The sequence below is a fragment of the Lissotriton helveticus genome, chromosome 3_1 (assembly GCF_964261635.1).
Source record: "Lissotriton helveticus chromosome 3_1, aLisHel1.1, whole genome shotgun sequence".
In the NCBI taxonomy this organism is placed as follows: domain Eukaryota; kingdom Metazoa; phylum Chordata; class Amphibia; order Caudata; family Salamandridae; genus Lissotriton; species Lissotriton helveticus.
This window is the reverse complement of record NC_136061.1, coordinates 286,771,843-286,797,607: the sequence shown is the minus strand read 5'-3', so window position 1 is coordinate 286,797,607 and position 25,765 is coordinate 286,771,843. Positions and strand designations below refer to the sequence as shown.

The 25,765-nt window shown below is 48.1% G+C and overlaps 1 protein-coding gene across 1 annotated transcript in view; it reads left to right on the top strand.

The window, feature by feature from the left end:
- The window catches only part of BRIP1 (BRCA1 interacting DNA helicase 1), a 1,630,984-nt gene that overhangs the window by 1,388,039 nt on the left and 217,180 nt on the right, over nt 1-25,765 (top strand). The window lies entirely within an intron of this gene.

Genomic DNA, 25,765 nt, shown 5'->3' with positions numbered 1-25,765 from the left:
CTAATGTCTGGAATCTGCAGCAATCCAAAATAGGAGAGGTGGGATGTTGCTGATCACTTGTTAGAAGCCTAGTATTCAAGAGGATGAAGATAATAGGTCTATCCTATAAAAGTGTTTCATTGTTGGTGATTCTTGATTGCTGGAGTGTCATATTATCAGCACTAAGTGAGGAGCGTAGCCACACCCACAAAGAGTGACGTGATAATATAATTGCTGATTTCCATTCAGAGTGGTCGTAATGTTAATAATACTTAAAAAAACAGAAGATCTGGTTTATTTAGTGGATGTAGTTCATTCCTTGCTTGAGTGCCCATACAAGCACTTACAAGGTTAAGACTTATATTGATGTGGAAAAAGTTGTTAATGTATTTATTAATGTCCCCAATAGTCTATGAGGCTATTGACAGTGAAAGTGCTTATACACGAGATCACTGGCCGATTGGGGGCCAGAACACGATAAAAGAGCCTCTGCCTCCCCTCTTTCCACCTAATATCGTGACTCCTGAGGCGAAGCCGGGAGCTGGACACCAGAAAATAATTATTCTGATCACTAGCTTGTGTACTTTTAAAATTGTTATATTTGCATTGTAGAACCTGCTCACTCGAAAATTTTAAAATTTGCTTACTTCTCCTGCCGCTTTCCCCTTCTGCTGGGCGCTATTTACAGGGAACATTAGGCTGTGTGAGGAGCCGATTTAGGGCTTCTACAACATTTAATCCTCGTTCTCATTTTTGAAGCATTGCGGCCGCCATCTTAGGTGTGGGCGATGACAGCGCTCTAGTGTTCGGCCGATTGGGGGCCAGAACACGATAAAAGAGCCTCTGCCTCCCCTCTTTCCACCTAATATCGTGACTCCTGAGGCGGAAGCCGGGAGCTGGACACCAGAAAATAATTATTCTGATCACTAGCTTGTGTATTTTTAAAATTGTTATATTTGCATTGTAGAACCTGCTCACTCGAAAATGTTTAAATTTGCTTACTTCTCCCGCCGCTTTCCCCTCCTGCTGGGCGCTATTTACAGGGAACATTAGGCTGTGTGAGGAGCCAATTTAGGGCTTCTACAACATTTAATCCTCGTTCCCATTTTTGAAGCATTGCAGCCGCCATCTTAGGTGTGGGCGATGACAGCGCTCTAGTGTTCGGCCGATTGGGGGCCAGAACATGATAAAATGGATCCCCCTCCTCGCCCGCGCAGCGGGCGGGCGCAGCGGGCACGCCGATGGCGCACCAGAGGCAAGCCCGTCTGGGCCCGTCCGGGCCTGGATCGGGACCAGGGCCACGTACCCTGATCCTATTCATACCCACACCATCTCCACCCGATACTCGGCATCTCAGCTACGAGCACTAAACAACCCTATTACTAACTCGTGCTGTCAGACCCTGGTACCCCCTAGCTGCCTCATGTCAGTCCCGGTTTCATGTTCCGGATGCAATTACACTCTACCCCGCCCTACCCCGTCTACCCTTAACATCTGTCCCAGACCCAAGCATAACTATCGCTTGGCCCTTCTTAATGCCCGCTCTCTCCCGAAACATAGCCTAGACATTAGAGACTTGATCGGGAGTCAGGAGCTGGACATTCTATTTATAACTGAAACATGGGGTGACGAGGCTTCTGGCCCGGATTTCTGTGCAGCTACTCCTGAAGGTTATTGCGTGGTAAGACAGGACAGAACCACGGGAAGAGGCGGTGGATTAGCCATCATCTATAGAATGACCTTCCAAACTAAAATCGAAATTATTCCCAAAACCAACTGTGAAGCATGTACTTTTTCCATCAGACTGAATCACAAACAAGTTTTCAAGGGAATTCTTATTTATCGCCCCCCTGGTCCACACAGCGGCTTCTTGTCAACCCTTGGTGATCTTACGGAACTCTCCTTGAGCTATCCGGACTACACCATGTTGGGGGATTTTAACTTCCATCTGGAAGCCCTAGGAGATAAAGATACGGCCCAATTGATCACTGATTTACACTCTGTAGGTCTACAGCAGCTGGTTGAAACTCCTACTCATCAGGCAGGACACATACTTGATGGCCTTTTCACCAATAACCCCACTATCGCACTGAACATAGTTCTCCCGGTAGTCTGGTCAGACCATTCAGCAATTATCTTTACCATTTTGGCCTACAATCCTAACCCCCCGCAATATACGTCTCGTACCCCCATTACTATGAGAGCCTGGAAAAATGTAGACCTTCCGCTCTTGGTCAAAACCTTGGCTGATTCCTCTTATGAGCCATCACCAAATCCGATCTTGTTGTCTAGTAGATATCAGGACTGGATTCTGGACGCCATCAATAAAGAAGCCCCGGTTAAATCCTTCTTCTCCAACCGGGCTAAGCCATCTGCTCAATGGTTCACTGAGGATCTTCGGCTACAACGCCAATACTGCAGAAACTTGGAAAGGCGATGGCGTAAACATTATAGCATCGCAGATAAACAAACTTATAAAGATGCGCTTGCACTATACAAAAAAGCAATCGTTAGCCGCAAGAGCGCTTTCTTTTGTGATCAGATTGAATCTGCTCAGAATTTGTGTAGAAGTCTTTTTCAAGTCATTGAAGCTCTCTCCAATCCCCCAGTAGGCCTTTTAAATGAACCATCTCAAGACCTTTGTAATACGTTGGCTTACTTCTTCCTTACCAAGGTTACGAACATCTACTAATCTTTCTCCCCTGCAACGAGTTCTGATCATGTTGAACCTCTCTCTAAGTCCCTCCCCCTCACTCCTCTCTTTTCTAAATTCTTTCCGACAACGCCAGATCAGGTTACCATCCTAATCAATTCTATTAAATCAGGGTCTCCTCTAGATCCATGTCCCCCTTCCATCTTGTGTGCCTTAAAAGAGGTTACTGCCTTCCCTCTTACATACCTGTGCAATTCCATCTTTCAAACAGGTATATACCCTGAAACCTGGAAAACTGCGATCATCAACCCATTGTTAAAGAAACCCTCTCTGGATCCCTCTGATTCAGTCAACTACAGACCAATTGCTTGCCTCCCCTTCCCGGCCAAAATATTCGAATCCATCATGAATAAACAACTGGCGAATTTCATCGATCATCATCAGCTCCTAGATGACACCCAGTTTGGTTTCAGGAAGGGTCATGGGACTGAGGCAGCTTTGATAAAGGCCTCAGATGAGATTCGGACCATACGGGACCAGGGCGGGGCAGTGATCCTGGTCCTTCTAGATCTCTCTGCCGCCTTTGACACGGTCGATCATTCCATCCTGATCGACCGTGTCACCTCCCTGGGAGTGACCCATCAGGCCAAGGACCTCATTGCCTCCTTTTTGGCTAATCGTACCCAGGCAGTAAAACTAGGATCCTTTTACTCGCCAACATTTACCCTACCGTGTGGGGTGCCGCAGGGCTCTGCACTAAGTCCACTTTATTTAATATATATGTGGCAGATTTGGCGAGAGTCATTAAAGCTCAGGGTCTCCGCCTAACCACCTATGCGGATGATACCCAATTGGTGTTGGCAATACACAAAGACGGGCCAGCTGTGGCTGCAAGATTTCAGGAAGGAATGAGGACCATCAGTTCATGGATGTCCAGTAATTGCTTGAAACTTAATTCGGACAAGACTGAGGTTATGACCTTTGGCAACCTTGCACCAGAATGGTCTTCCAACTGGTGGCCCAGTGAAATGGGCCCACCCCCGACCCCGGTTGCCAAGGTCAGAAACCTCGGTGTTGTGTTCGATAATAAATTGCTGTTCAAACACCATGTGAACAAGGTGGTCTCTTCATCATTTTTCATGCTAAGAAAAATTAGAAAACTGCTGCCGTACCTCCCGGCAGGAGCTGGGAAAACTTTGATTACCACCCTTGTCTTTTCAAAATTGGACTATGGCAATGCCCTCTTTCTTGGCACACAGGAACAGATTTTAGCAAAAATGCAGTCCGTGCAAAATGCAGCGGCCAGAATCTTGCTTAACATCCCCAGTCGTCGTTCAACCACCATGGCTATACGCCATTTGCACTGGCTAAGAGTTAAGAATCGAATAAAATTCAAAGCTCTTTGCATTGCTTACAAAGCTATTCATGACTCCGGACCAAGGTTCCTCAAAGATGCCTTTCGTATTTATGCCCCACAAAGACATCTTCGCTCTGCTAGCACCCATCTTCTTGCTGTCCCGCGTACCAGGACTGCCAGCTGGGGAGACAGGCGTTTTCTAGTTGCCACCCCCAAGCTGTGGAACTCCCTTCCCCTGCTCATTAAAACCAGTCCAACCCTTACCATTTTTAGAAAACTCCTGAAAACTTGGTTATTTGACCAATAATTATAAGGTAGCTTCATCTCAGGAGTCCGATCTGCGCCGAGACACCCTCGGGTATTTGCGCGCAATAAAAATTTCATAAACATAAACATAAACTTATTGTGGTCTGACAGTTCCAACATATATCCATTAATAGAATACATAGTTTATGTAGTTTATCTGGAGTCCAATGTAAGCTGTGTAGAGTGAGTGTGTTTGGAATATATGTTCGGTTATTTTAGATTGTAACATCGAAAGCTAGATCTTCGACCAACTGACTTGGGTAATGAGGCAATCTCCTGTAGGTTAGTCTCTTTTTCCATTAGTGTTTTCTGAGTTAATCTAGGATGGCCAGTGGAGAGCAATTTATAGAATTATGCCACCATATTACCATGTTTTGAAGTTCTTCTGAATAATACTGCTAGTTCTGAGTCAGTCATTCGTAATAATTTTGATATAGAAACTTTTAATTAAAAAACTAAATACATTCAAGATTATCTCGATCGTATGTGCCTAGGAGTTCTGCATATGACTGAGGAATCTGTTTATCGCCTAATTCCTGTATCAGTGTTATAGCTTTTTTATCCAGTTGTCCCATCTCATTACTGATCTTTGGATTTTGATACATTTATTAATCATTGGGTTCTTAGGGATGATTTTTAAAATTTTATTAACCCACTGGGCATCTAACTGCAACAGAGCAGTGTCATATCAACCAGAAAACGATAAGAGTAATGTATTTGAAATCTAACTCAGGTGAATACAGATCTTATATGAGTTGGAGGCCACCGCAGCGATTTATGCTGTTTGTTGTGGAGGGAGAACAGAGCGCTTCCACTTCCTGGTGGTGCCATTAGTGGGCGGCCATCTTAGCAGGGTGACGCTCCAGTCTTTCCACGACCCCAATCTACTTAAATCCCCTGTCCCTCCGCGCAGCGGCTACGCGCAGCGGGAGCGCCGTAGACGCGCCAAAGAGGCGCCTAAGAGAAGCCAGTCTGCGCCAGTCCGCGTCCATCCGCTCCTAGATCCTAGATCCCGGCATTATGGTAAGGAATCGACTCACCTATGATTCCTCCTCCCTGCACGCGCTAAGACCAACCATTAACCCTCACTGTCGGCACTCGGTGCGCCCTACGAATAGCAAGGCCTGTTGCAATGCTTGCAACTGGTAACTATCCCCTAAAGTTATAGGAAGACACTCCAACGACCACATTTGGAAGATGTTTCTTCTCAACTGCCGTTCGATGCCTAAACATTGCACAGAATTGGCTCTGTTGATTGACGAGTATAAGCCTGACGTTCCTTTTCTAATAGAGACGTGGCTCCAGCTGGAAGCTGGTCCGACTACAGTATGGGCCACCCCACAAGGGTACACCTTAAAGAGACTGGACCGCAAGACGGGTAGAGGAGGGGGGCTAGCCATCATTTATAGAGATCATTATAAGTGTCGCCTTACTCCTTCCACTACGTCAGTCTGTGAGAGCCTACTCTTTACTCTAGAGCTTTCCCCTACTAACACCTTTACAGGCCTTTTAGTCTATCGACCGCCTGGTACCCTTGGCCAATTTGTCGCAAACACGACGGACCTAGTTACCAATTTGGTGCTCACTTCTGCAAATTTTACTGTGTTAGGCGACCTAAATTTGCACTTAGACGATCCGCTCGATTCAGCAGCTAATAGTCTTCTACTGAATCTTCAAGCTATCGACCTGATCCAGAAAGGATTCCTTTCCACACATGCCAAAAGGCATCTTTTGGATCACATTTATAGCAACCTTGATAGCCTAAATGTGGAGTCACCTATACCACTGCCTTGGACGACCATTATTTAATACCCTTTACATGGATCACTAGGACTTCCCCATAATACAAGATACTAAAAAATACTGGGGTAGGAAATGGGCATCGCTTCCCTCCTCCAAGTGGGAATCGGCGCTCTTCGAACTAAAACCCCCGAAGGCTATGAACCCCAATAGAGCCAGTACCAACTTTGATAACTGGATTTCCCACTCCCTCAATTTAGTCCTTCCGAAGGAATCTTTGCAGTCTATAAAGAGGCCAAAGGTAGCCCCATGGTATTCCCCTACTTTAAGAATCATGAAACAATCCTGCCGTAAATTAGAAAGAGCTTGGAGGCAGGATTATTCACAATCCAAGAAAGTAGAGTACAGAGCTGGAATCAGGCTATATGAAAAGGAAATTAAGTCAGCACAAGCCGTATTCTATGAATCCAAAATCAATCTGGCTGCAAACGCCCCCAAAGAGATCTTTAAAATAGCCAAATCGTTGATTTCCCCTCCTCCCGAGCGTATGTCACCAGAGGGTGCATTAGCACGATGCAACAATTTGGCCATTTTCTTCTCCCAGAAGATTCAGACCATCTACTCTTCCTTTGTCACAGACAGACAGGATGTAGATACTGCCACTATAGCTAGCCTTGACATCCAAGTCCCTTGCAAACTGGATAATTTTCCTCTCCTAGATTCCACCTCGCTAGATAGAATAATCCCTAAAGTCATCTCGGGATCCCCTAGTGACCCAGCACCCCCGCAGGTTCTTGCCACGGTCATTGATGTCATTCGTCCATTCATCCTCGATGTCCTCAACTCCTCCATCATCTCGGGCGTCGTCCCAATCGCGTGGAAATGTGCAAAGGTCAAAGCTTTATTAAAAAAACCTACCTTAGATCAAAATAATCTAGCCATCTTCCGTCCCATTTCTTTACTTCCCTGGATGAGTAAGTTGCTAGAAAAGCACATTAACAATATCCTAGTAGATTATTTAGAATCTAATAGTCTGCTAAGCATCTCCCAGACGGGATTCCGCCCTCAACACGGAACTGAAACAGCCTTGCTGGCAGTGACGGAAGAAACAAGATCGGTGCTGGACCAGGGAGGGGAAGCAGCCATTATATTATTAGATCTCAGCGCCGCATTCGACACGGTCAACCATGCCACCTTTTACATCATTTGGAAGGCATGGGTGTGTCAGGCACGGCCCTGACATGGCTGACTTCCTTCCTGGAAGAGCGCTTCTTCCAGGTGTTTGAGGGGGAGGTAGCCTCTATCAAGCAGCCACTCAGCTGTGGGGTTCCTCAGGGCTCTGCCCTGAGCCCCACGCTTTTCAATGCCTACATGAGGCCTTTAGCGGAGATAGTCCATCCCTTTGGTGTGTGTATTATCACCTACACTGACGACACTCAGTTGGTGGTCTCATTGGACCACACTGAGGGGTCGTCGAGTACACTGGGTCCCTGTTTAGAGGCAGTGGCCAAATGGAGGGAGTCCTCCTGCCTCAGATTAAACGGGGAGAAGACTGAGATTATGCTACTGGGCAATCCTGCACCGACCACTCTGGTTTCCATCTGGCCCTCGTGTCCAGGTCCTCCTCCCCCTCCTAAACCTCAGATAAAGAGCCTGGGAGTTTGGCTTGATAAATCGCTAGACTTCATTTTCCAGGCCACTAAAACTGCATCTACCTGTTTTGGGCTAATGAGAATGCTTCGGAAAGTGCTCCCCTTACTTCCGTTCCAGGCGAGGAGAGTTATGGTCCAGGCATTGATACTCTCCCGCCTGGACTACGGCAACGCCTTATATCTGGGAGCCCCGGTAGCAGCGATCAATAAACTCCAGGTCACTCAAAACTGTGCGGCTCGACTACTTTTCAATATCCCACGCTGGCAGTCAGCCAAACAGGCCCTAAAAAAGTTACATTGGCTCCCTGTGGCTGCAAGGGTACAATTCAAGGCTATGTGCCTTGTTCATAAAGCCATTCACCGAACAGGACCAGCTATAATGCACCCCTTAGTCATCCCCTACCTTCCTCCTAGAGCTCTTCGCTCCAGCTCGCTGCATTTAGCCACCACGACCAAAATAAAGAAGGCCCGCTGGGGCGGCCGCTCATTCTCGCACATGGCCGCGAGAACATGGAATTCCCTCCCTCTTGCCCTTAGAGAGAATAACAACCGGATGGCATTTAGAAGAGCTTTAAAAACTCACTTGTTCAGAAGAGCGTGTTAACCAACCCAGTAGACCATCTGGCAATTCAGTCAACGCGCTGCGAGGCCTCCGGGTAGTCCACACGCGATACAAATATAATTTTTCATTTCATTTCACATGATCTTTCACAATTTTTTTTTTCTCCCATTTCACAAGTTTTTATTGGCAGATTCCAGAACAAAGCATGAAAATACAAAAGCAAACAATAAAAGTAAATCATGGCGACATACTTAATTTGACAGTCTGGGAGGGAAGACAATGAAAATGAAAGTTACATCATCATATTACCTGGTACAAAAAATAAAATAAATGGGGAGGGGGTTGAAACAATGCAAACAACGGGAAAGAATATACAAGCAATAACAAAACATAGGCAGTAAAAGTGAAGGTGGTATGGTAGCGGACATTTGTCATGTACTAGGCCGCTCGCTATGGGTGTTGGGCGTGATGCACACACCATCCTTCCTCGGGCGCGGCCCCAGAGAGCTGACAAGAGACTGCTGACTAAGTGTGGAGATGATTGAGCGCAGACTCAAAAGCCTAATGGGCAGGGGCTACAAATCTAGGGCTCATGGGGGTTTATGCAGGCTGAAATAATTGTCAAGAGACGTCCACAATCGCCGGTGGGGGGGTCTCCATGGGGTGTTCTGGAGAGAGATATTGTCAGCACCTCTTAGGTATGGGAGCCAGTTTAGCCACCATTTAAAAGAGGCCTTGCTGGTGTCCTTCCAATTATTCAGGATGATTTTTACGCCAGTTGTCAACATGAGGTCAAATAGGGCTTTATCATCCTCCGATAATGGGGTAGCTTTAGTAAACCCAGACACTATAGTGGAGAACTCTCTAGGCGGGGAGTAGGAAAAGACCTTTGTGACGAAAGCAAATTTTTGGTCCCAAAATATCGTAACACACGTACAACTTAGAATTAGGTGTTCAAGGTCGCCATCTTTATCATTACAGTTCCAACACTTGCCGTTATCCCTGATGTTATGTGCAAAGAGACGTGCCGGCGTCCAGAAGGCTATGTGGAGCAGCCAAAATTTCGTCTGGGAAAGTGTAGGGCTTATTTTATGTCTTGTGGCAGATTCTCAGATTTTGAACCATTCCCCTACTGAAATTGGTGTTGATGAGCGAGCTGCCCAATACTGTTGGAGTTCTTTAGTGAGGTTGGAATGCTGTGGGCGAAGTAATTTATAGAGTCTGGAGACCTGGTGACCTAGCATATTGAGGGAGACTAAATACTTTGGAAGAGAAGGAGGATACTTGGACAGTTTTGCTTTGGTAACTGCCGTTTTAATATTTAAAAAGTTATAAAATTCTGCAGAGTCTAGACCATATATATTTTGGAGTTCTTTGAATGAGAGTGGATAGTTGTTGCAGAACAGTTGGTAGGGGAAAAATATCCCTTTGTTAATCCAGGTCTCATTTTGGAGGGGTACCCCCTTGTATTTTATTGAGAGATTGTGCCATAATGATTCCCACTCAGAGCCTCGTATCCGTTTCGGCAGCAGTTGGTCAATTTTGAGCAGGGCAAGTCTCGTGTGTTTAAAATCGGGAATTGAACAACATGGCGTATTTGTATTGGCTGTGAGGAGGGATGCTGGGGCGAGATTTTTAATAAGGGCTCTCTCGATAGTGAGCCAAACCGGAGTGTAATCGGCCGGTGGCGCTAACCAGTAGGAGCCTTGTTTCGCTAGGAAGGCCGTCTGATACAGTTTGAAGTTCGCTAAATTGATCCCACCCATGGATTTATCTAGGCGCAGTTTTTTTAGGCTAATTCTGACTTTTTTCCCTTTCCACAAAAATTTAGAGAGAAGATTGTCGAGTTTATGATGGAAGTCCTGGGTTAGGGTAAGAGGGAGCATCATGATGAGGTAATTAACTAGGGGGGAGATCATCATTTTAATAGTTTCGGCCCTACCCCACCAAGTTATAAAACGGGGGGACCAGCCATCCAGTTGTGTTTTAATTTTGTTTAGAGTGATGGATTCATTGTGGTGAAGCGTTTCTAGCAGGGAACTGCCGAATTCGATTCCCAGATATTTAATGTAGCCAGTTTGCCAAGTAAGGCCGGAGGAGCCCAGCATGTCCCTAGTGCCGTGGATCTTTAATGGTTTTACTTCAGATTTATCGTGGTTTAATTTGTACCCTGAGTGAAGGGAGTATCTGTCAATGGTATTCATAAGAGCTTCGATGGAGGTCTCCGGTTTCTCTGTGGAAATTAGAATGTCGTCAGCGTAAGCTGCTAGCTTCACCTGAGTGTCTCCGAATTGGACTCCGGCTATATCCTCATTCTGTTTTATGTCTAATAGAAGGGGTTCAAGGGCTAGCAAAAATAGGGCTGGAGAGAGAGAACATCCTTGTCTGGTGCCCTGTTGGAGGCAGAATGAGTCTGAGAGGGTACCATTGATGGCGATTCTGGCAGACGGAGAAGCATAAAGGGCCATAACCATGTTGATGAAGGAGTTCCCTAGGTTAAAAGCTGTCATGCAATGGTGTAAGAAGGACCAAGAAACCCTATCAAACGCTTTTTCAGCATCGAGGGTTATGGCTACTAATGGGGCGGGTGTTAACTTTGCTTTCTCAAGAATATGGCAAAGGAGTCGTGTGTTATCGTTGGACATTCTATGTTTCAAAAACCCTATCTGGGAGTCACCGATTAATTTAGGAAGGATGGCGTTTAATCTGCTCACTAGAATTTTTGCATAGATTTTGCAATCCAGATTTATAAGGGAGATGGGGCGATAATTTTTAGGTAGGAGGGGGTCTTTACCTTCTTTCGGGATAACAATTATGGTGGCTTCGCTCATGGATTTCGAGACACTACCCGAGGGGGCTATCGAATTGAAGAGTTTCTTTCACAATTTTAACCCAGATATGGCTGTAGGGGTAACTAAGATGCCATTGGCTATCTTGATATATCATGAAAACCATCTGGTATTTATGAAATCAGCTAGATGTATTCCTCTTCTTTGTTTTAGCTGGTGTAGTTCTTTAAGAGATTCTGGCTCTTTGAGCTTTTCGAAGGAAGATTGAGATCAACTGCTCAAGTTTTTTCAAGAATACATCTAGTAGCCCAGGGTTTCCCATACTGTGGGTTGCAAACCTTTGGTGGCTCACCAGCCGATTTTTGGTGGTCGTGAAAGTCCAAGCCATAAATAAAGATGCCTTTAAATTCGGTATCTTCCTTATCAAATTTCCTGCGCGTCAAATATAGAGGTCAAATGTCAGGTTCTATCCTCTGGTAAATTGCTGCATTTTGTTTTGGAATTCTGATGTGTGATGGAAACAAAGATTTTAATGGGAGCAAAAAAATCAAGACACTGTACTTAGTAATGCACAGATGATAAATAGTCAATTAATTCCAATGTGAAGTGTATAGTTTTATCAGCAAAACTGTATGTCTTTGCAAATTTAGAGGTCATTTCAATGGAAAATGTGCTGTCTGTAAATGAGTGCTATGCAAACAAATGATGGACAGAATGCTGAATGAATCATACATTCACCCACAGTTAAGAGATCTGGGTTAAATCCATAGTTTTTTTGCTCACCATGCCACCCCAGTTTAGACCCAGCCATATACAAACCAGCCCTGATCCTGTGCCTCATGGGAACAGTCCAGACCGAACTGCCAAGCCATGTCTTCCCTGGACCGGAAACAAGCATCTTGGGACCGGTTTCTGGGTATTACCCTTCATCAGCCAGGCTAGCTTGAATCCAGTGGCACAGTGAGCAAGGGACCCACGCCTGGGCATACCCAGGCGTGGGACCCTTGGGTATGCAAACACATGATGGACGGAATGAAATCGGTCCCAGGATGCTTGTTTCCAGCCCAGGGAGGACATGGCTTGGCAGTCCATCATTTGTTTGCGTCTGTAAAGGAGAGTTCGCTCCCACACGATGGTTTAGCTACATTAAAAAACTGGCGAACTTTGTCTGGTAAAACTAGGTGGGCCGCCGCGAAAATTTGTCATTCTAAAAATTAGGTTCTGGTATTAAAATGTTTGGGACTCACTGTGCTAGTCTGCTACAAAGCATGCCAATTAGATTATTCTTAGAAGGGGTAATCATCCTTTTGATGGTTTAAGCTGAACTCCTCATGTGATATAATTTGGCAACTGTCCCTCAAACTGGTAAAAGATTTTGTTCAGAAACCATTTTTCATTATAGAGATTTGATTTCCCTGTTGTCATTATTAAACAAGAAGTCAACATCCTTTAGACATTTTGATTGCAGACTGAGGCCATAGTGTCCTAAGGCATCTAGCATGCAGGCAATATTAAAAGGATGGAACTTTGTTTTGTCCCTGTTTAAGGCATATCCTGACACCACTGCATATTAATTAATGTTATCTAATGTAGCTAGGATAGCCTTATCTCCTTCTATGATAAAGACTAGTATAAAGTCTGCACAGGCCATAAGCTTATGCGTAGCTTTTCTGATAGTAACCCCTGCAAGTCTGCTGTTCTTCCTAAGACTTTCCAGCAGGGGATCAGTTGTTGGAAGTAGCAAGGCATATAAGAGGCTTCCTCACCTCATGCCTTTTGAGTTTGGTTTGTAGTCTACCATTCATGCTCACATTAACATTTGTCATACCATAAAAGGTCTTTATCATACATATGACTTGTCCTTCAGAATCTGCCCATCATGAGGCCTGGCTGCGTGTTGGGTAAGTACACTTCTGGAGACTCGGTTCCAACGTGTTTGCGAAGATTTTGATGTACAATTTACCGTCTTTATTGATTATAGAAATAACTATATAGTTTTTAGAAAGTGTTGGTTTTATTAGAGACCTCTAACAATAGATTCTTCACCTTTTGAATATTCTTCAGGCGTCAGACGGAATCTGGAAACTTTTTCAGCAGTAACTCTGCACACCAATAGGTAGTGCTAAGTAGCTCCGCACTGACACTCTTCAGCTTCAGGAATGACTTGCCGAGCCCATATAGGCGCCACTTCAGTGCGCTGATGCAGTTCCTTTCCTTCTGCACCACCAGACTGGGATCCGAAGCTACCTCTTGTCTCTTGTGACAAATGACCTCAAAACATTGGACACTATGCAGGTCTCAGGGTCTGTTCCGATCTCAGTCCAGAAGTCGCAAGAGTCGATCCTGAGGTCATCTGTGGTTTTGCTCCAAGTTTTTGGGTAAGCTGTAGAAAATCCAAGCGGGACTCGGCTCCGTCCCACCACTCACATACTCCTGTGGAGGCACAAAGGAGTTAGTCTTAAATCTCTCTCCTGAAAGCAGTTGACGTTAGAGCTATCCTTCAACTTATTGCAGCACAACCTGAGTTTTCGGGGCTGTCTGCAACACTGAGGCAGATCGAAGAGTTCCGCAAGGCCATGCTCTCACTTTTCAGATACTTACCAAATCTCTCTTGCACGCCTATGTGCACCAAGGAGCAGCGAGACCCTCCATCTGGGATACCACTGGCGGGTATATCCTTGGCTCCAGTTTGACCCTCTAAATCCACGACTGGGCTAACCATACCAAGAGGAAAATTAGTATAATGACTTCCAAGAAGCCATCAGCCTTGATGCTTTGTTTGAGCTAGGGCTCCACTCACTCCCAGGCCTCTTGCCCCATGCCCTGCCACTGAGGAGTGTGTATCTTTCGTTTAACATCTGTTTATTGAAAACAAGCAAACAAAAGACACTTGGTGCAGTAAGGACAACAGTGATTAGGCATCATAAGCTAGGCTGATACAATAAGGCATTAGTGTAGAAGTGACCCATCAGGGCAATCCCTCCCCCCAAAAATTATGGTAAACAAATGCGATGGAAAGCATGGGGCTCTCCCAAGCCGTAAACATCAGATGCGAAGGGCCTAGGCCTAGGGGAGGAACAAAGGTACAAAGGCCAGTCCAGAGTTCCAGGGGGAGAGTGGGGTATACTACAGCTATGGATACAGAAGGATCCTAATGGGCAACGCCCAAGCTACTATGAAACCCTCACCACACAGAGAAGATACCACATACTGCGATAATATGAAGCAACTTCTGCCATATTGAAAAAGAACAGACAACAGAGGAAGGAGAGAAAAAAAAGTCATAAGGGATAAAGGAACAGAGAGAAAAGGGATGGGCTAGCAAAGAGAGTTGTCCCCCGAAAGAGGGGGAGTCAAAGCTGGATGTGCCTTGAAGAGTCAAGACCCAGGATGGGGGCCGAGACACTCTCGGCCAAAGAGACCCGCCTGCTAGGTTATAGGAGTCATTCTGGGGATTCTGGTTTGTGACCCCTAGAGAAGGGCTCCAAGGAGTCCTGAAACAGCTGCAGGGCTCGCAGCCGGGGGGCATCAAACGGGAATGTGCAGTTTTGGCGAAATGGCGTACAAGTGGCTGCCAAATGCTCTCAAATCGTGCGTCCGTGTGGTTAAGCCGTGCCGTGAGAAACCTAGCAGCAGTGGGAGGAGGATGAGGTTTTTTCCAGCAGGCAGCTATGGATTGTCTCGCCGCTTCCAGCAAGTGAAGTATCAAGTGCCATTCCGCGTTGGTCATGGCTTTCAGCGTGACAGGTTTAATGCAGAAGAGCGCTAATGACGGGGTAGAGGGGACCGGTAAACCCACCACCTCCTTGATGTGACTGGGGAGCTCCTTCCAAAACAGCACGAGGCCAGGGCAAGAAAAACAGATGTGCAGGAAAACCCCTCTGTCACACTGCCACCGCCAGCAGAGCGAAGAGGAGCTCGGGAACATCCGATGAAGGCGAGTGGGGACCTAGGACCAGCGCGTCATTAGTTTGTATGCTGATTCGCGCTGAGGTGTACTGCGGTAGACCTTAGGAATGTACCTCAACAAGCGGCCCACTCCTCCTGGGAGAGGTCAGCGACCAAGTCGGAGGCCCAACATGTCTGATAGTTATGGGGTAGAAGTGACTGAGAGTGCTGTAAGACCGAGTTCGTTTTAGAAATCAAGCCCGCGACCCCACAAACCTACGTACGAAGGATTCAAAGGAAGTGAGCTGTCGAGTTACTTCCCGAATGTACGAGCGTGTATCTTTCACAATGGTTATGCATAGGGGAGCTGAAGTTCTCGACCTCAAGGTTCCCACCTCAGAGGTCAAACCCAATGTCTTGATGGAAGTGCTCTAGACAGGGCAAACATCTACTGAGCCCCTGCTACCCTTCCATGAGACACTCATATATACTCTGATAGGTGCCTGGGACAAATCTTGCTCTTACTTCCCAGTCAATCGCCAGATTGTGAGTCACCATGACCCTAACTCTGGCAACCCTGCATTTTTGTTACAGCACCCCTTCCCTGACACCATGGTGATGCAAGCATTGGATTAACCCAAAAATGTATCCAACTATTTTGGGAAGAGAGTATTTTCTTCCACCAGCTTGGCCCTCAGGTTCATTAAGACCAGATGCCTGCTGGGATACTCCCTTTGCTCTTTGGGATTTGGTGGCTCAAGTCCCCCCAGGTGTCCCTGCAGATCTCTGCCCTGTTGGGACCCCCAGCCATACAGGACAGTTGTGACACTGTCAAGTTCACAATTCGTTATGGCTTGGCTATCACGGATTCCTTTGGGAGTACCATTGGAACCAGTATCACAATACTTCTTTGCACCTGGTTACAATTGGCAGGCTTCTCAGCCGATGTTCAGTCGTTCTTATGGGCGTGCCCATTGACTGGGTCCTCTTCTTTGGGGGTAGAGGTTGGTTCTGCTTTGGAGCGGTTCAAAGGGAGTAGGGCCATAGCACACTCCCTAGAACCTTTCTGCCCTACCTCACCACCCGCAACAGCTCCATTGTTGCTTTTGCTGTTTAGGCATAGGTACCTCCTACCGCCAACAACATCAGCCCCACTAAGGTGCCTACCCATTTTGCGGCAGAGGCCATGGCAGCCACTAAAACAGTGAGCGCACCAGTCAGACCACTTTAGCATACCCTTAGTGGAGCACAGCCACTGGGTTGGAGGCAGGATTCATTGATTTTTGCCAGGTTGAAAGACCATAACATAAGACTGGTGGGTCCTGCAGTTAGTTCAGTAGAGGTACATATTACCCTTCATTGCCACTCTGCTGCACCTCCCAGTGTCCCCAGACCAACAGACGGAGGACCATCTGTCAGTCTTATGGCAGGAAGTGCATGTCATTTTTGTCCAAGGGGTTATCAAGTGGGTTTTGATAATTATTCCCGCTACTTTCTGGTGCCAAAGAAGCAAGGAGGCTTTTGTCCAAATTAAGATCTGCGCCCTCTCACCGCCTTCTCCTCCGGAAGGGCACATTTTATATTTTGACTCTAGCCCAGGTCCTGTTTGTCATCAAACCTGGAGACTGGATGGTGGTGTTGGATCTGCAGGATGCCTATTTCCATAACCCCGTCCTGCAGGCCCATCTGCCCTACAACGGGTTCATGGAAGCACAGAAGCATTTTTCCGGTTTGCTATTCTCTCTTTCGGTCTCACCAGTGCCCCTCGGGTGTTTAAAAAGTGAGAGCGGGGGTAGCAGCACACCTTCGGAGGTCCAGAGTTTGTCATTTCCTACGCCAAGGACTGTCTGTTAAAGGTAGGCTCGCTCCAGGCAGTCATCAACCACCTCCAGACCAATGCAACCCTCTTATCATCTTTGAAGTTCACTGTCTACGTGCCAAAGTCACCCCCGACTCCTCAAATGCTTCTCTCAATTTGTGCCATCCCACGCACACAGTCCTGTTTCATGCCTGTCTCCCGAAAAGGAGACTTCAGGGCATTCATGCTATGATCCAGATCTTTCAGCCTCGGTCCTGGATCTCATTGGGGGTGACTCTGAGGCCGCTGAGACTGATGGCCTCCTACATCCTGCTTATACGGCACGCCAGATGGCATATGCGAGCTCTATAGTGGGATATGAAGTCTCAGTGGGCCCAACATCAATGGGACCTCTCCAACCATATCCAGATTTCCGAGAAGACTGCTAGAGATCTGAAGTGGTGATTACTGGAACACGACTGGACCAGTTGGAGGCTCCTCCCACACCCAGAGCTGACAGTGGTGACTGATGTGCAGTGGTCGTTACTGGACCATGATTAGTTCAGCAGCTGTCCCCTCTCCCTACCAGACCCCGAGCTGACAGTGTTGACTGATGTGTCCCTTTTAGGTCGGGGAGGCAACCTGGAAGAGGTGGAGCGCAGAGGCCTCTGGTCTGCGGAGTCCCGGCACAATAGCAACCTCCTGCAGCTGGAGGCCATTTGCTTGGCATTGAAGGCCTTCCCTCCATACATCAAGGAGAGTCGTGTACAGGTGCCTATGGACAACACCACCACCATGTGGTATTGCAACAAACTGGACAGAGTGGGGTCACTGACCCTGTGCAAGGAGGTTCTGCATTTCTGGAAATGGCTGGGCCATCACAGGATTTTCCTAGGGTGGACGAGCTCAGCCGTCAATGCCTAGTGGTTCATAAATGGCAATTGCATCCATACTGGGTAAACCTCGGCTAGAACTCTTTGCCACCGCCTAGAACATGCAATGTCAGTGGTTTTGTGCATTGGAGTTTGCAAGGTGTCTCTCGCTAGGTTACACGTTCTGCCTAGGGTGGATGGCAGGACTCCTGTATGCCTTTCAGACGATATCTCTTCTGCCCCAAGAGCTGAAGAACTTCAAGACAGATAAGGCCAAATTCATTCTATTGGCCCAGGATTGGGCAAGGAGACTATGGTATCCCGAAGTCCTGGGCATGAGCATCTCTCCCCTGATCAGAGTGCCACCTGTGGGAGAAGCTCCTGTCACAGTAACAAGGCCGGTTCCTGCATGCGGGTGTTCGCAATCTCCAACTTCATGCTAGGAGATTGAGCAGCAACAGCTGAACACCTTCAACCTTTCTCCGGAGCTAGTTCTTTAATTTCTTTATTATTTTATTGTTGTAATAACAAAAGGTTACAGGGCAGCAACAGCGCATTGCAGTGAATTAATGTTCATAATAGCAGGAAGTCTGCGATCCATTATAGCACGTTTGTCAATCTATCATGCTTCTGGACAGCTGTAAGTTCCAATAGTGTGCACCAACATTTTGAACCCTGCAAACCCTGAACAAGCACTGCAGAGTGGCAGGGGAAAGGGACATGGGAAGAGAGAAGAAAAACAAGAGAATTAAAGGTAAGGGGCAGGAGAGGTGGGGTATGCCAGCCTCTCATCAGCAGTGGCACAGTTTGCCACTTTCTGTCCGTTCAATTAGTGCGCAAGCTAGAGGATCCCTTCATTGTGCATTCATTCAGTGCAGCAGGGAGCTGTAGATGGGAACTGAGATACCTTTGCACTGTTTCCCAGATGTCCCTGAGGCGGGTCTGGATGAGCATTAGTTACCAATAGTTAGTCAGCTGTCCCTGACAAAATGCTGCATCTCCCAACCAGTCCACTGAGCGGGGGCAGCGTCTTCTTCCCCAGCACATGGCTATCCTCCGCTTAGCAAGGAGCAGAGCCGCCATGGCACATGTCGCACATGACCCAAGAGTGCTGTCAAAGGGGATCGCTCCAACTCATACTCAAGCATTTGTTCCATCATATCAAAGATACATGCCCAGTAGCATGCAATCTCCGGACAGGACCAAGACTGGTGCAAGAAATCCACCTCTGGCGTCCGAAAGCGTGCACACTTAGCATCGTCACTCAAACCAACTCTGTGTAGCCATGCAAGAGTTCTGTCAATTCGGTGGAGGAACTTAAAGTGGATTAGCCGCAATCTATAATGAGGGGACAGGTTTCTAGCTTGCGCGCAGCAGTAAGCCCATTGCTCATCCTCTATGGGGGTCCCCAGTAGCTCCTCCCAACTACTGCGCACAGCGGGTACACCTATTGGCACCACGCGCTGCATGCCAGAATACAAGCAGGTAATTAGTTTACACAGCAATGGGTTGTTTAGGAAATCCTCAAGGACTTGAAACGTTGGGGGTGACTTCAGGAATGTGGCTTATCTCGCCCTCAGTGTTGCGCAGATCTGAAAGTATGTAATTCCGTCGAAGAGTCCACTGCCTTCTGCCGCAAGAGTGTCTTCTAGTTCAATAAAAGTTCCTCCGGGGAACATGTCCCCTTTTGTCTGGGTGCAGAGCATGTCTAATCTCCAGCAAGCTTTCAAATCCTCGAGGAACGGCAAATCCGGATGGCGCAGCAGGGGCACTGAGGGAGCGTACATCTCCACTAGATGTGCCCTACAGTGCATTCCTCTCCAAGCCAAAACCGTGCAACTAACAGTGTCCACCTCAGCGCATGGCTGAGGCAGGGATTTATACAGCACCCTGTGCAGCGGTGTGGGTGCCGCTTAGTCATGCTCTGGTGCGGTGTGTGCCATAAATTGAATGGGGAAAATCCAATGATAGCCGAACTGGGCTTGGGCACAATTGTAATAGAGCTCCATATCGGGAACTCCCAGTCCTTTTTTAGAAGGGCAGTGTTAGGGTCTCCCATGAGACTCTGGGTTGTTTGCCCACCCAGGTGAGCATTATCAGGTTGGAGTGCAGTCGACGCTTGAAAACCGAGGTACGAGGTAACGGGAGATTAGTGAATACGAATAGAAACTTAGGGAGTATGACCATCTTAGCAACAGCTAAGTGCCCAACAAGGGACAGCGGAAGTGAGGTCCATAGCCCCACCCGGCTCTCAGGCCAGTCCATAAGTCTTCCATAATTGCATTGCAGCAATTCATAGATATTCTGGCTTTGCCAGATCCCGAGGTACTTCCCTGGGCCCTGAGCCCATCCCAGAGGGTATTCCGACTGCAACCTATCCATGGCTGTCGTTATTGGGAAGATGATCGCTTTCTCCCAGTTGATGGTTACCCCGGAGAGGCCAATGAATCATATAATTTCCCTGATCAGGGGATCCAAGTTTACCGCTTGGTGCTTGCCATATAAGGTCACGTCATCAGCATTGAGAGATACAAGGATCACCCTGGGTACAGACGCCTGGCCACGATGTGCATGGTGCTGTCTCAGCCGGGCGATAACAGTACTGTTGAGACGGAGGCGTGCTGGCAGGGAGGAATATAGAAGGGCAATCAGTGAAAAAAATGTAGGGCTGATTCCTAGCCGAGTTACCTCAGGGTATCGAAGACCTTGGTGGCGTCAATGAATACAGCCGCAGCATGTATCGAGGGGTCGGTTTTCTGCATAGTAGCGGAAAAAGTGTGCAGATTGTGTGACGTGGCTCTTCCAGGGACAAAGCTGCACTGGTCGGGTCGCAGCATTAAATGCAGGAGAGGGAGCAATCTCATCGCAATGAGCTTCGCAAGAATTTTATTATCCAGTTTAATCATTGACAGAGGTCTGTAGGAGTCGCATGTAAGTGTGTCCTTGTCTAGTTCTGAAGGTATTGATGTTATATTGGCAATCTGACGTCCCTCGACAAAAACTGTATACGCTTGTCATTGGGGCAGGTTTGTATCTTGGTGCAGTCATTGGGAGCTAGATCCCTCCACACAACATTTTGTTGTTTGCTTTGTCCCTTGCTCAGTACAGGCATAGTTAAAGAGGCCCTTTTCAGCTTTCTTTGCATTTTTTGCGGTTCCCGGACCACCCCTCTTTGGTTAAAATGCCGGTTGTGGTGCGTTTTTTTAAAGGCCTGCATCATATATTTCCCCACTCTCGCTTTGTCATGCCAAATTGAGACCTTAACTTGGACCTCACCTACGTGATATTTACTGTCTTTGAACCACTTCACAGCAGTCCCTTGCGGCCTTTCATCCTTAAGACGATGTTTCTCATTGCTGTAACATTAGTGTGATGAGTATGAGAGCTCCAGGCACTCAGTGTTAACCCACCATACACTACCTTCTTCCCAAGCAAACTGGTTCTGTGGATAGGAGCATCCTTCTTGTCGGTCAAACCATCACCTTGCTGGTGTTCTAATCTGAAAGAGACTATTAGTTATAGATTCCTTACCTTAGAATTACCTCCAGACGTCAGACTCGATCCAGAGTAATTTTTTCGTGGCATTATCCTTGCGCGTTAGTAGGTGGCGTCGGTCGACTCCGCGTCCGTAGTCGTCGTTGTGATCGCCGGGGCTGATGTTGCAGTGTCCACTTCGACACCGCCTTGGCACAGTATCCAGAAATTTGCACATTGGAGTTCCCAAGCCAATTCTTTCCCTGAGATGCCTTTTACCTGTATTGAGGCCTGTACGCCTTCCCACCTCTACATCTCCTGCCCAAAGTTCTGCAGATTAGGAATAACTGTGCCAAAGTCATTACAGTGCCTTCAGATTGGCCAAGGACATTGTGGTACCCTGAAATGTTTGTCATGAGCATATGTCTTCCAATCTGGCTGCCTCTTTGGTAGTACCTCCTGTCGAAATAGTAGGGCAGGGTTCTTCACCTGAGCCAACACAACTTATACCTCCATGCTTAGAGTTTGATTTGAGCAGCAGCAGTTCATGACATTTACTCTCCCTCCCAAAGTTACAGATGTCATTTTGGCAGCCAGGTGTCCCTGTACAAAAATAAGCTACGCAGGAGGCTAGAAGTTTCTTACTTGATTTGTTTCCCAAAATGGGCACTGGCACTAATATGGTAATTCATTTATATTGGTCCACAATCTCAACCTTATCCTTTCATTTCCAGACATACATTGCATGAATTATATGATGGAAATAATTCCTGTGTTAATTACAATGTCCTCTTTTTAGGTCTCCCCTTTCACATTGTGCAAGCTGTCTGTTTGCAAAAGACCTATTGTGAACTTACAATGAGCTTAGAGCCCACCTGTTTCTTATGATTGTTTGGCTTTGTTGTCGCTCTCATTACCTTGCTTTTTATTTGTTGCCTTTTGTGGGCTTGCATTCTCTTCTGTGTTAGTCCCGCCGGTGGAGCATAGCCACTTGATTTGATCCTTCCACTTCTTAATTTTCAAAACCAATTCATGAGAGAGCGTGTGTTTTTCCAGCTGTCTCCCTTGTGTACTTCTCTTCCCCACCTCCACTGCTTTTTGTTACCCCCCTCACTCATGCTTCTCCTTGGCCCACTTGTATGTTCCACATGCCCTTGTGTGCTTCTCCCTCGTTGTGTTGTTTCTTGCTCATGTGTGTTTTTCCCTGCTTCCCCTCCTACCCCCTTTCTTCCCCCTTCCACCCTCTCGCTCCCCCTTGCTTATCCCTGCCACCCTCCTGCTCACCTGTGCTTCACTCTCACACTCCCCCTTGCTACCCCCCTCCCGCCCTCCTGCTCCCATTGCTTCCTCCCCTCCTGCTTCCCCCTCACACCTTTCTGCTTCTCCTTGCTTCCACTTCTCCCACTCCCACTCGCTTCTGCCCTCCCGATCCCACTTGCTTCATCCCTCCTGCTTCCCTCTCCCCCTTGCTTTCACCCTCCCGCTCACCCTTGCTTCCGCCCTCCCGCTCCCCCTTGCATCCGCCCTCCCTCCCCCTTGCTTCCTCCCTCCCCCCTTGCTTCCTCCCTCCCGCTCCCATTTGTTTCCTCCCTCCTGCTCCCCCTTACTACCCCCTCCCACTCCCCTTTGCTTCCCCTCCTGCCCCCCACCCCACCCTTGCTTCCCCCTCCCGATCGCTTCACCTTCCTGCTCCCCTTGCCTTCCCCGTCCGCCCTCCTGCTCCCCCTTGCCTCCCCGTCCGCCCTCCTGATCCCTCTTGCTTTGCCCACCCGCCCTCCCCGTTGCTGTTCCCACCTGCCCTCCGGCTCCCCGTTGCTTCACCCGCCCTCCGGCTTCCCATTGCTTTCCCCGCCCGCCCTCGCGCTGCCCATTGCTTCCCCAAACCGCCCTCCCGCTCCCGATTGCATCCCCCTTCCACCCTCCCGCTCCCCCTTGCTTCACCCTCCCGCTCCCCATTGCTCTCCCCGCCCACCCTCCCGCTCCCAGTTGCTCTCTGCTCCTTTTCCGCTCCCCATTGCTTTTCCTGCTTGCCCTCCCACTCCCCATTGCTTTTCCCGCCTGCTCCCCGTTGCTTTCCCCGCCCGCCCTCCTGCACCCCATTGCTTTCCCCACCGCCCTCCCGCTCCCCTTTGCTTTCCCTGCCCGTCCTTCCACTCCCCGTTGCTTTAACTCCCCACCCACACGCTCCGAGTTGCTTTCCCCTCCCGCTCCCTGTTGCTTCCTCCTCCCACCCTCCCGCTCCCCGTTGCTTCCCCATCCCACCCTCCCGCTCCCCGTTGCTTCCCCCTTCCTCTCCCAGTTGCTTCCCCCTCCCACCCTCCCGCTCCATGTTGCTTCCCCCTCCCACCCTCCCGCTCCATATTGCTTCCCCTCCCACCCTCCCGTTGCTTTCCCCTCCCACCCTCCCGCTCCCCATTGCTTTCCCTCCCACCCTCCTGCTACCCGTTGCTTTCCCCTCCCACCCTCCCGCAACCAGTTGCTTTCCCCTCCCACCCTCCCGCAACCAGTTGCTTTCCCCTCCCACCCTCCCGCAACCAGTTGCTTTCCCCTCCCGCCCTCACGCACCCAGGTGCTTTCCCCTTCCACCCTCCCGCGCCCCGTTGCATTCCCCTCCCACCCTCCCGCTCCCCTTTGCTTTCGCCTCCCACCCTCCCCCCATTGCTTTCGCCTCCCACCCTCCCGCTTCCCTTTGCTTTTGCCTCCCACCCTCCTGCTTCCCTTTGCTTTCACTTCCCACCCTCCTGCTCCCCATTGCTTCCCCTCCCACCCTCCCGCTCCCCGTTGCTTTCCCCTCCCACCTTCCCGTTGCTTTCCCCTCCCATCCTCCCGCTTCCCGTTGCTTTTCCCTCCCACCCTCCGTTGATTTCCCCTTCCACCCGCTTACTCCCCGTTGCTTCACCCTCACACTCCTCTTTCCTTCGACCGTGCACCGGTGTCCGCGTCAGACCACTAGACATATGTCTCAAGACCTTTTTCGGGTTGATGCAGTTATCTATTGCCTCTTCTTCCTAGTAATGTTTCCTCAACGATTGCTGTACCCTTACTCTGCATACAAAGCAGGTGAGGGACTGCATAGTGATGGCAGTACACAGATTTCAGGTATGAATTAAATTCCACAGGACATTGAAGTTATGTAGAGCATGAGAGGAGGGCGCTCAAATCATTTAACAATAGGTTAACTTGAAAAAGGAAAGAAGGGCGTTTTTATGTATGACACATGGATGCATGCATGCACACTACCATCACACAAAACTCTAAAGTAGAAGCAATTTACAACTAGCACAAGGTGACAGGGAAAATGCAATCTGACAATGGGAAAAAGACATTGGTAAAAGACAATAGGTTGTGCCTATGCGAGAACTATTGGCTTTGTCCGTTTTGTTTTTCATTTAGCCATGTTGTACATCAGCACAATGTCTGTGCAGCATAGCTGAAACTAAAAAGAAAAAAAGTTATATGACGTGGTCAATGCAAGCCGCATGATAGCATTTAAAAAAAATTTTTTTTAACCATGCTGCACTGTTCCTGCACTACTGTACACTACATTCATAAAGCCAACTAGCTCTCACGCATGTGGGGCCCAAGGCAAGCAAACCAGCAAGCAATTACACAGGGGAGGTGGAAAGCAAAAACGACAGGGTAAGCAAATAATGATGTGGGGGATGGACAAACAAACAACAATGACTAAATGGTAAGAAAAAAAAATACCTCAGTGCCAGCACAAGCAGCAGAAGGACACTAATTAAAAAGAGGAAATCAGTGCTTAGGGCCTGATTATGTGTGGCGGTCCGTGGACCTTCAACTCACTGTGGCACAAAGGTGGTGGTCCAACCACCGTATTAAAACTTTGGCTTTTGGACCGCCACAACCGCTGGGGTTCTGCGATCCCTCGGCCGTGATGCGGCTGTCTGGGGCAGCAATATTCTTGTGGTGCCGCTGGGTCACCACCAAGCATATTATGACTTTCCAGACCTCTACACTTTTGATGGTGGTGAGCCTGCTGTGAAAACCGTGACGGTCAGGAAAGTAAGGGGGTCCTACAGGGCCCCCAGGTGCCCCTGTGCATGGGGGCACATGTTGTGATCCTCTGTGTGCATACCCCCCTGTTCCAGCACGGCATGGACTGCACAGCATGGACTACACTTTGGTGGCTCAGTCGGCGCTGCAGTTGTAAGGTTCACATATGAGCCTTAGAACTACACCGCTGTGGGACCGCCAAAGCACTGCCTGCCAGACAACGAAGAAACTCGTAGTCTGGTGGGCGTCGGTCAAACTTTGGTGGTGTGGGAGCAGGCGGTGGCGTGGCGGCCCGCTCCCACACTGCCAAATTCATAATTAGGCCCATAGTCTTTGACCCACGAAAGAGAACAACAAATAAAGAGACATTCAAACAGGCAAACGATGACCAATTAGGAGCAATCATATAAGAAGTGAAAATGAAGCCAATTAATAGTAAGCAATGGGTGGGTCCAAGCCCCCTTTTAATGAACAAACAGCCCTGCAAGCGACAGTGTAGGTGAGACCTAAAATTGATATGTGTGGTTGAAATTACTGAAAGGCTAGGGGTAGAGAAGAGAAGGCTAAGAAAATGGAGAAAATTAAGGCTTGTAATGGGGTGGCACAAGGCTGTAACACTATTCAAGTTGTAAAAATATATTCATAAATAAAACTAGATTATTGCTCACTGCAAAAAAT